The sequence below is a fragment of the Pristiophorus japonicus genome, chromosome 2, assembly GCF_044704955.1.
Source record: "Pristiophorus japonicus isolate sPriJap1 chromosome 2, sPriJap1.hap1, whole genome shotgun sequence".
NCBI classification, from domain to species: domain Eukaryota; kingdom Metazoa; phylum Chordata; class Chondrichthyes; family Pristiophoridae; genus Pristiophorus; species Pristiophorus japonicus.
Genome location: NC_091978.1, coordinates 283,076,245 through 283,088,355, shown reverse-complemented (window position 1 = coordinate 283,088,355; position 12,111 = coordinate 283,076,245). Strand labels below are relative to the sequence as shown.

The following is a 12,111-nucleotide window of genomic DNA, read 5'->3' as shown; positions in this document are numbered from 1 at the left end:
TGCTATGGAGCGGCGTGATAACATTTATACAACCGTCACTCGCACTGAACAAAATTTAAAAAACGCACTGACTGGAGAAGCAGCTTTGCAAAAATACCTGGACAAAATAAAGCGAGTAACTATTATTCATGGGTTTTATGTGAGACAAGTAAAACTATTTCCCTGTTTAAAAAGGAAACTTGTTACGAAACTTCAACACTTTATTCCAGGTAATATTTAATACGCAAGACTAAAGTCAACACACTGCAAACGTTAGTCTTCGGCGCCTTAACCGTCCTCCGCCACAGGTTTCACGTGACAACAAATGGCCATCAACCGAATGAAGGATTCGTTCCAGCAGTTACCTAAAACTTGGTGCTTTTTCACCGACTTCAATACTTGCTGTGGTCTTCCAATTGTAATGACAAAAACAAAACATTTACAATGCTCCAAAACAATTCAACGCCGGAGATTAAGGGAAGGAAGTCAGCTCATAAGGTTCACCGTGTAGAAGTAGTTCGAACTCTGGCTCCAGTTGGCAGCATGATTAAAATTCTGAAAGTCAACCTCTTCCTAAACTCAGTTCGTACTGATTTTAGATACAAAGGCGTAAGTCAGAATGAGAAGGCAACCATATGGCAGTTCACTTTTTGTTATTCTTTATTAATACGCGATAACTTTTATGAAATGCAAGGAAAACTTGAATGAAACCTCTTTGGGACAACTAATTTAATTTAGCACAGTAGTTCTTCATAGAATGTATAAAAAGTTGTCTAAAACGTTTAAACGTTTTTTGTCTGCGGTACACGAATGAAACATAAAATCTTAAATTAAATGTTAAAATAGATCAGATGTATGCGTTAAATAGGGAGATGAAACACTTGTAAACATCATATTCACGTAGTAATTCCAACAGGCAAACACTCGCTTCAAATGCGGACTTGGTACTTTTCAGTTTTATAAAATTTTGTTCTGAAATTTCTTGCGTTCAAAAAAGCATTTAGATTGGATCACAACCTATATCTAAATAATGGCAATGGCGTAAATGAAAATTAAAATGTGTACCTAAAATATAACATCTCCATCAATACTACAGTGAGTAGGAACGGCCGAAAGAACAGAAGGTGTGCTACCTTGACTGCATTCTCTCTTCTAATTCTAACAAATTTAAACCTGCTTCCACAAAAAAAGTTCCAAAAAGTGCTGAACTGTTTGCCAGAAACAGCTGGAGTCCGTAGTTCCCCAGTTAGGGTTATTATGAATACATAAATGCGATATTTTAAAACAGGAACCAAATCGTTCTTGTAACTGAACCCAACACACTCTTCTTCAGGGTGGCACCAACTCGACAAAACTGCATCAAATTCTAAAATTAAACTTTCCCTTTAGCTTCATGCCATTACCACTCATTAGAACATCACCTCACATTGCTAAAATTCCTAAGAGACTAATCCTCAAGAAAGAAAAAGAGAAACAATTACAACCCTTAAGATTGTTGACAATTTTCAAAAACTAAACACACATCCCAAAGTTTCCTAACTGTTAATTCTAATTTTGCGACATGTACCATGTGGATCTTATTTACTAAAATGTTTTCCTACCATTTCACCTTTTAATATGTTAGCTTTTCTATTCGGCAATGCACTGGCAGATATTCTGGTATCTCTTCACACAATATTTGCCTTCCTATTAGAATATCAAATATTTAGCAATATCTTACACACTGCCACTCTTCAGCAAATTAAACAAAATACAACCACAATAATGCCATAACTTTTTAATCTCCAATTTGGGCTCTTGGTAGTGCAGGTATGCTCCTTAGAGGAATGCAAAGCACCAGTACTGCTTACTTAATGCACAAGCAGAGCTCATGTGCACCACATGCTCATCAACATTAGGTTGCCGGAGAATTTTTAAAAATTAGTAAACAGCGAGCATGGTTGTGTTGATGTTTTAACATTAACATGTAAATGCAGTTCATGGGATCTCTACATTAAAAAAAATACTTCACCTGAATTACAATTACACTAACAGATGTGAAGCCCAAAAGGTGAGACTACTTCAGATGATGTCAAGCCACTTGTTGAAACACAAATTACCTTCAAAGTCATACTGCAGAAACTGCAATATGACTTTCTTATGATGATCGAAATTTAATTATATTGTGTGATACAAAATGATCCAAACTTAGCTCATTTCAATTATTCACTATTTGCTAACTGTTTAATTGGTCGACATTGTTGTTTTTTCTCTCTCTTCCTTCACCCTAGCCTTAATACCTTAATTACATATCGTATAATTATATAGCTAGGGCCTCGACTATCTCTAAAATACAACAAACACAAACATTACATCATATTTTGGTTTGTTTCAGTCTAGCAAAGCTGTGTTTAGTTTACCAACCAAAGTCATGCTTGCCACCAAAAATATGCAATTTGACTGTGATTATCTCTGGAAAACAAAACAATTCAATCAATTAGCATACCACAATAATACAGTCCCTCGTGGCATGCTAAATCGGTCACATTTCAAATTTGTCTTCCAAATACAATGCTGTTCTTTTTCCAGATTGCTTTACAACATACAGGTAAATAGTACAAGTTAATTTGGTTAATTATCAGCTCAAATGGTCTCCTAAATTCCACCCAATTGCAGTAAGTGCACTTCAAAAAAATCTACATTAAATAGCAAATGATCAAAGATCTGAAAAAACAATTAGTAGGACAAAGAAGACTTAAACTGTATTCTACAGTCTTAAACCAAGCTGCTCAGTTTGTGTAGGGAAGACAAATCGTCAAGGATTTCTGTAAATTGTTAATTCAAAGATTAAAAAATTGCTTGCTGTGGGAAAAAAAATCCCGTACAAATATTTAACATGGTCTTCCTGCAATTAACTGTCCCTTGAGGTTCTTCAGTTAGCAGCAGTATTACAGTATCCCAATATATACCACATGCAAGGCTAGTTACAGCTCAAAGCCCAGCACTGGGTTATAACACTTCTAGTACTTTTAATATTTTATTCTTAAAACATCCTGACCTGCCAGTGTTAGAGCAAATAAAATCTAACAGGCATTTATAATAAACATTTCAATGAGAAATATTTTCAACTTTAAATAGACAAAAACGATATAGTTAACTCAAAAGTCAAATCTCCACAATCAAATGCTGGCAAGTGGTGCAAACTGCATTGAGAAGATTGTCTCACATGCTCGTGTTTTGCACCAGCTGCAGTACAACTCTTACCAGTACAAACTGAAGATTAAAAAAGGTCAAAAAAATTAAGTTTATAAAAAGTCAGCTCTTTACCAACATAAAAATTATAGCCAGTATTTGGATACCAGTGAGTGGAGCGCCATACATACAAGTTCTACTTGTTTAACCAGAGAGACATGCTGAGTTGGCAACATAACTCAGCTTGCTATTGTTCTGAGATGATGCCTGTATCTACTGTTAATCACCAAAGAACAAAGTCCAAAATAACAAATCCATCATTTGGTACTAAATTCTTATGCATATAATACATTTAGGAAAACAATAAAAAATAACAGAATAATGAAACAATTTATGTTGTGTGAAACAGGACAAAGCAATATGTAGCACACAAATACTGAAGCACAAATAGCAGCAATAGTTACAACACAAAAGGATCTATGCACTTTCTTTTACCATCTCTTAAAATCAGCCCTGGGAAATGCAATTAAATTGTCAAAATTAACAAATTTGTTTTTAACAAGAGAGTGGCCTGAAGTACAATGGTGGGTCTGGTATTGATCGGCAGCACAGGGAACATTACTCTTCAGGTATTTACTCTGCCACCTCCACACCCAGAGGCCTTACTTCAGTCCAAATCAATCCCAAGAAAAGATGGCTCTTTTCAGCAATAAATACATAACTAGCCTCAGCAGAACTACATTGCTCTGGGATATTTAATAGTAAACTGTTCTAAAGTTCTAGCCTGGTTTAAACAATTCCATATATACCCAGGCCCGTAGACCGAAAACAGATCGCTCTAAAAGCTACTGTTAAAACAAGAAAGAACATTATTAAGAAAATGAAAGTTTTGGAGAAATCCTTTTCATTATTAAACAAGGTAAACAGGATCTTGTTTTAAATGCCATAATTTATTACACATTTACAGATGGTAAGACATGGCAATCTAAATAAGACAATTTAAAAGGAAAACCTTTCTAAATCCTTTCATCCATTGAACAGTCTTCCCTGTAAATGTAATGTAATTTCTAAATTAATCTATGCAATATTGGTTCATTTTCACAAATTCAAATGCCAACTCAATATGCTGTGTATTTGGTATTATAAAGTAGCAAGGTCTCCTATAAAAAATGAAAGCAGTAAATTTGAATATCTTAAAATAAAACTGTGTAAAAATGCTGATTTACCCATTTTAAAGCTAAAATATTCAAAACTTACTGCTATAATTTTATGTGGTCTTGCTACCTTTTAACACCTTGAGTTGGAGTTTGAAATTAAGTATATACTGCCACAGTTACCATTTCATACTGTTATGATTTTGAGAATGATGTGGACAAGCTGCACTGTACTTAAAACAGGAAAATCGAAGTTCTGTGAATGTGTTCGGAAATGTATCCACAGAGCTCTGCTTGCCAGTGTCAGAATGCTGGGCAATCTTCTGCTTGCTGGTGCTAGAGCATTCATACAATATTTGATGTCAAAAAGGAATCAGTCAGCTTTTTGCTAAGATTAAAAGCATTATTTAGTGCTGGGCTAAAGCTCTAATTTTCTGATTAGTCATATTACTATACTTGAGTTGAAGCGGACAAACTATTTTACCAAAAAAAACTGTGATTTGTCTTCTGTTGGCAACTAGAGAACCAGAGAAAAAAATAGACACAAATGAGACAGCACAAAACACTCAATATACAAGTAATCTTTTCCTTCCCAACTCATTTTATAGATCTGGATTCTAGCGTGGTGTCTAGGCACGAGGATATAGGTTTAGTTTTTTGTGAACAACATAGAAAAGCTTTTGTCAGTATTTGGTAAGATTAAAAGTATAAGTTAAAACCCACTACAATTGTTCTAGTCAACAACAACAACTTATATTTATATAGTGCCTTTAACGTCTCAAGGCGCTTCTCAGGAGTGTTATCATACAACATTTGACACCAAGCCACATAAGAAGAAATTAGGATAGAAACATAGAAAATAGGTGCAGGAGTAGGCCATTCGGCCCTTCGAGCCTGCACCACCATTCAATGTGATCATGGCTGATCATGCAACTTCAGTACCCCATTCCTGCTTTCTCTCCATACCCCTTGATCCTTTTAGCCATAAGGGCCACATCTAACTCCCTTTTGAATATATCTAATGAACTGGCCTCAACAACTTTCTGCGGTAGAGAATTCCACAGGTTAACAACTCTCTGAGTGAAGAAGTTTCTCCTCATCTCAATCCTAAACGGCTTACCCCTTATCCTTAGACTGTGACCCCTGGCTCTGGACTTCCCCAACATTGGGAACATTCTTCCTGCATCTAACCTGTCCAATCCCGTTAGAATTTTATATGTTTCTCTGAGATCCCCTCTCAATAGCAAACTACTGTTATATTTAAGCCAGGGAAACTGTGGCACAGTGGGTTAATATATTACAAAAGCAAAATACTGCAGATGCTTAAATCTGAAAGAAGATCAGAAAATGCTGGAAATACTCAGCAGGTCGTGCAGCATCTGTGGAGCAAGAAACAGAGTTAGCCTTTCAGGTCAAAGACCTTCTGTCAGAACTCAATAAATAAAGAGAATATATGGTTCTTTCACTTAAGGGACATGGTTTGAATCCAGTCCAAACAGATGGGAGAAAAATCTCCCTTTGATGATGGATCTGTTGGGTCATAAGTGAAATTAATATAGGCTGTCTCAAATCTAACCCCAGTCGATAGGAGCCCAGGGTCTAAAACTGCCCATAATTCACCAATAATTGTGCAACTTCACTCACGGAGGCTACAGGGATAGATGGTGTGTGAAACAAATATCTTTCTGAATGTTTTAGTTAAAGAGCAACTACATAGAGGGCCAAAGAATTAAGAACCTTAATGCTAAACCATCAAAGACCATTGCTATCTCGATTAGCATTTGTTCACAAATCAGTTAATATGATTCTGTTTGAGGTATAATTTGCAAAACAAACACATCTCAACTTTTTAAAAAAACATGATTTTTTGTGCCAATAATAAACTATAAGGAAGGGCCATTTTATCTTCAGTTTATAATAGAGGTGCTCCTTAACAACTTCAGCTGGAAGTATAGTAACATTCAAAAGGGAATTGGATAAATACTTGAAGGGAAAAGATTTACAGGGCTGTGGGGAAAGAGCAGGGAATGGGATTAATTGGATGGCTCTATTAAAGGCACGGTGGGCCGGATGGCCGCCTTCTGTGCTGTATCATTCTACAATTCTAATAAACAGTCAAATTCTGTGGGACGATCCGCTTTACTGCTATGCAGCAACCGGAACATTTTGGAAATACAGCTTAAAGAACACAACACGAAGGATCTAATTCAAAGGAAACAAAGTGTGAGTAAAGCAAAGAAAGATTGAAGTAGAGTAGAAACATGGGAGACTGGAGAGTAAGAAATTAAGACTGTTAAAGGAAAATTTATAGAAGAAATACATAGCTGGTACAGAAAAATCAACATAAGGTATATGAAAAATTGAAAGGGTGGTGGAGAAAATGTAAAACTCTGGAAAAAAAACCAAGACAATGCAGAATACAATTTAAGTGGTTGTGACAAAAGAAGCAAATTTAAACAAAAAGATCTAGAATGTAAAGAAATTCAATGAAAAATTCAGCATCTTGTTGGGTAGCCTATAAATAAATAAGGTATAAAAATAGAGCAAGAACGTGTATTCTAATTAGCTCAATTTTTATGTACCTATATTACTTTTGAACAGTGAATTTATTCCAAATGAAACCAATAGCTGCTACAGAAACAAGAATTTACAAAGCAATAATGTGGAAGTCAATAAAATGACAACCCAATTATACAGGTGCATTAGGGAGTTCTACTGGTGCAGTGAGGTTGGTGTGCGTGCAGGAAAGTGCTATAATGCAACCAACTTGTAGCATAGTGTACTTGTTTGGGACATTTCTTTAGTTTATATATTACACACATAAATACATATGTACATACACACAAAGTTGATGTCCTGTGGTACTACTTATGGTTTGAGCTCTTATAGGAACAGGGATATCAGGCCAAATAGTATGATCAGGTACAATGATTTCAGCATGGCCAGGGGCAGGGGTGGGGGGGGGGGGGGGGTGGGCGGAGAGAGTGATCACCACCACATGAGGCCAGGATCTGCCAACAATGATGTGAAGTATTGGGGTCCTGCAGTGCTTTGAGTGGGCCTCTGGGAGCATCACACATTTAGGTCTGGGAGCATGGGCATGTCATGGGATTTGAGACCACCGAGAGAGGGGAGCTGGGAGTATTGGGGGTGGTCCTAGGGCCAAGATAGACAGATAGAAATAGATATAGGTCTCAATTTTCCCCAATGCTGTTTTTTGGCGTATTGCCAAAGTTATGCCCGTTTTTTTTCTGGCCCCAACTACTCCAAAAAAGTAAGTAGCAAGTTTCTCCTTTCTATTTTTTGAAATTGGCGCCACGCAGCCTGTCCTGTAACTTCGGGGGTGGACCTTAATGTCTGCGCCGAAATAACTATGTTCCCCCCGGCCTTCTGCGCATGTGCAAAAAAAAGGGCATTTTGACGTGATTGCTATGGGCGCGCATGCCCAGTACAGCTCCCAGTCCGCATTCAGCCATTTTTAAAGAGCCAGTTGTGTGTCAGAACTTTAATTCTCATTGGAAAAATCGGAGCTGCAATACAAGATGCAATGCGGCTCAAGGACCAAGAATTTCTTACAGGATGAAGTGGAGGCACTGGTTACTGTAATTGAGGTCAGATGGCACAAGCTGGTCATCAGCAGAGGTCACATAAAAGTTTCATCAAAAGAAATGAAGAAATGCTGGAACCAACTGGCAGAAGATTACTGCGCAATGGTGACCACCCCAAGGTCTGGAGGCCAGTGCAAAAAGAAGTGGCAGGACCTTGGTCAAGTAGTTAGTGTAATATTTTCATTTATTCAATGGAATTGCAATTGTAAATGTGACCATCTGTATGCCCCACCCAGTAGAAAGACACCCTCTCTAAAAAGTTATATTTTTATCTTTGTAGAGGAAGGTGGCAAACAACAAACGGGAAAGAACTCAAACAGGACGAGGCCCGGCAAATCTGCACCGACTGACACCCTTGGAAAAGAGGGTCGCTGCTTTGATGGGTCCTGCCTGGAGAAAAGCAACCACCACTGCACAAGCTGGGCTCACACTCGAGGGAGAGGGTAAGTCCCGCAAATTCCAGTCTGGCTTTGCTAAATGTTACGTACTGCACGGGATAGCTATGCTTCGGTTCATGGCGATGTCTCCGTCAGCCACACTTCAGTAATGTGCTATCATTCATCATGGTCCTTCAAATCAGCCTGCTGCCTGCGCTGTGTGAGCCTACTCATGCCACCCACCCTGCCCCCTCCTCTGCTGCTAACCATTTGTCCGTTCTGTTATATTTTGCAGAACTTGAGGCCAACCCTGACGATGCAGAAGATGATTCAGACACGGGCGAGCCTGAAGAGGAGAAAATCTTCCAAACCAAGAGCATGGGGATAGAAACATAGAAAATAGGTGGAGTAGTAGGCCATTCGGCCCTTCGAGCCTGCACCACCATTCAATATGATCGTGGCTGATCGTGCAACTTCAGTACCCCATTCCTGCTTTCTCTCCACACCCCTTGATCCCTTTAGCTGTAAAGGCCACATCTAACTCCCGTTTGAATATATCTAATGAACTGGCTTCAACAACTTTCTGTGGTAGAGAATTCCATAGGTTCACCATTCTCTGAGTGAAGAAGTTGCTCCTCATCTCAGTCCTAAATGGCTTACCCCTTTATCCTTAAACTGTGACCCCTGGTTCTGGACTTCCCCAACATCAGGAACATTCTTCCTGCATCTAACCTGTCCAATCCCGTTAGAATTTTATATGTTTCTATGAGATCCCCTCTCATTCTTCTAAATTCCAGTGAATATAAGCCTAGTCGATCCAGTCTTTCTTTATATGTCAGTCCTGCCATCCTGGGAATCAGTCTGGTGAACCTTCGCTGCACTCCCTTAATAGCAAGAATGTCCTTCCTCAGATTAGGAGACCAAAACTGTACACAATACTCAAGGTGTGTTTTCACCAAGGCCCTGTACAACTGCAGTAAGACCTCCCTGCTCAGATACTCAAATCCCCTCGCTATGAAGGCCAGCATGCCATTTGCCTTCTTTACTGCCTGCTGTACCTGCATGCCTACTCTCGTTGAACCTCCCCTTTTACTAATCTGTCATCATTCAGATAATAATCTGCCTTACTGTTTTTGTAACCAAAGTGGATAACCTCACACTTATCTACATTATACTGCATCTGCCATGCATTTGCCCATTCACCTAACCTGTCCAAGTCCCCCTGCAGCCTCCTAGCATCCTCCTCGCAGCTCGCACTGCCACCCAGCTTAGTGTCATCTGCAAACTTGTAGGGTGAGGATGAGGGGGAGGGGATGGATGAAGCCCCCACTGTTATACTCACTTTGGAGGAGGTGCAGGTGTCACCCAATGAGGTGCCTACCCCTTTCCTGAGTGGTACGAGTGTTGCTGGGACATTCCATGGTTGCCCACAGTCCAAGGCTCGGGATTCCAGTGGGGTGCAGCGAGGCACACCCAGGGCCCCACCGTCCGAGGCTACGGATCCCAGTGGGATGCAGCGAGCCACACCCAGGGTGAGGAGGCGAAGGACAGCTCGACAGCCCTCTCTTGAGTTGCAGGATCTAACAGATATGATTGAGATGATGGCAATGAGTGTGGAGAGCATTGACCTTACGTGATCACTTCTGCATACCATCAGTGGGTGGGTGATGCGGTATCGGGACTGTCGGGAGAAGTAACAACACTCTCACGAGAAATGGGAACACTGTCCTGGAACCTGAGGGAGGGAATGTCTCAGGCAGCAGATACAATGTTGGTGCACATGAGGGAGGGAATGTCGCAGGTAGCTGATGAGCTGTCAGTGAACATGAGGGGGGAATGTTGCAGGTAGTTGACACACTGTTGCTCAATATGAGGGAGAGCATGTCACAGGTAGCTGAGACACTGTTGGCGAACATGAGGGAGGGAATGTTGCAGGTCGTTGACACACTGTCAGGGCACATGAGGGAGGGAATGTTGGAGTTAGCTGCTGCAATAAGGGAACACGGCCAGACTCTGCGCCCATTGACAGAATCAACTGCCACTCACACTCCAATCCCCAGACCAGCCTCTGAAGAGGTCCAAGTCAGGTCTTCCACATTAGCGCTGCCATCCACCCCAAGAAGTGAGCACTACCCAAGATGTTCGAAAGAACAAGCTTGGTACCAACCCGAGAAATGCTGCGCCAATGAGCAGAGGTGGAGTCAACAAGATCAAGCGCAGTGGCGGTCTTAGAAATAAGGTGGAGGAGAGATGGTTGCAACTTTTCTTTGCCGCTGTTACTATTATTGTAGTTACTGTTGTAACTGTTCTCAAATTAAAAGTTTTTTGTAAGTTATGCAAATTTACAAGTTTAAAAGTTTGTAAGTGATGTTAAAGTTTGTAAGTGATCTTAATTGAAAACTGTAAAGTTTGATCCAAGAATATTTTTATTAAAGTTAAGTACAAACAAATGTTTGTAAACTTTTGAATAAAATATATTTTAAATTATAACCGAATCATTTCCATTATTTGTTCCATTAACAACAATACATTACGGAACAGGTCCAAACAGTAAACATGATCCATTTGGAATAGTTGCCGCTGAGCCTTCAGGCAGCAAAGCATTCACGGATGAGCTGCTGGCACAAGGCTCAAGCAATCGTTAAAGGGGAACGACGGCCCAACCTCCTCCATTGTCGTGCTCCGGTTTAGGTAGTTGCATGGCTTCCTCGTCCTCCTCCACCTCATCATCTGCATCTTCCTCCTCATTATCAGCCACTCTCACCTCAGATGGGTCTTCTACTGCCAGCTGCCGCTACCTCATGATGGCTAAGTTATGCAGCATGCAACACACAATAATGAACTGACCGACAATCTATTCATGGGAGTATTGCAAGTAGCCTCTGGAATGGTCCAGGCATTGGAAACGCTGTTTCAAGATGTCAATGATCCTCTCTATGATGCTGCGCATCGCAATGTGCAACATGTATTCCATGTCAGCTTCCATCTGGGTTATGCGTAGGGGCATCAGGAGCCAGGTGGCGAGGCCATACCCTTTGTCTCCCAGTACCCAGCTCTGTCCTACTGGCTGCTGCTGAAACATGACAGATATAGCGCTCTTGCATAGGATGAATGCATCATGGGTGCTCCCAGTGTATCTTGCATCAACTGAAATGATGCGATGCATGTTGTCACACACGAGTTGCACATTAACGGAGTGGAAGCCGTTTCTGTTCCTGTACATCTCAGAATCCTCCAAAGGTGCTCGCAAGGCGATGTGGGTACAATCAATGCAGCCCTGTACCTTTGGGAAGCCAGCAATCCTGGAGAAGCCCACAGCCCTTTCAGGCATTGCCTGGGCGGTCATGGGGAACTTTATGTAGTCATTCCTCTGGACATATAGTGCAGCAGTCACCTGCCGAATGCAGATATGTGTTGCATGTTGAGAAATGGCGCACACATCCCCAGTTGTGGCTTGGAACGATCCAGATGCATATAATGAAAGTGCAGCTGTAACTTTCACTTCAACTGACAAAGCAGTCCTCCTGGCACATCTAGGTTGCAGGTCTGCTTTTACTAACTCACAGATCTCAGTTACAACTTCTTTGCAGAAACGCAGCCTTCTGACAGTCTGCATCACTCAGGTGCAAGTATGAACGTCTGTCTCAATATACCTGACGTGGGTAAGGCCTCCTGTCCATCATCATACGTGCTCTGAGGTTCCTCATGCGATGACGTCGACTCAATTGTCTCCTCCGCAGCACCGTCATGTAGAAGGCTTGCACAAGGTATGGCATTGTCAGTATTGTCCCCATGATTAAATTGTACCTTTGCAAGAAGCTC

General features: G+C 40.6%; 1 protein-coding gene across 3 annotated transcripts in view; it reads right to left on the bottom strand.

Moving 5' to 3' along the window:
- Positions 1 to 12,111, bottom strand: part of lrba (LPS-responsive vesicle trafficking, beach and anchor containing) — a 1,157,354-nt gene that overhangs the window by 456,702 nt on the left and 688,541 nt on the right. The gene's annotated exons all lie outside the window — the stretch shown is intronic.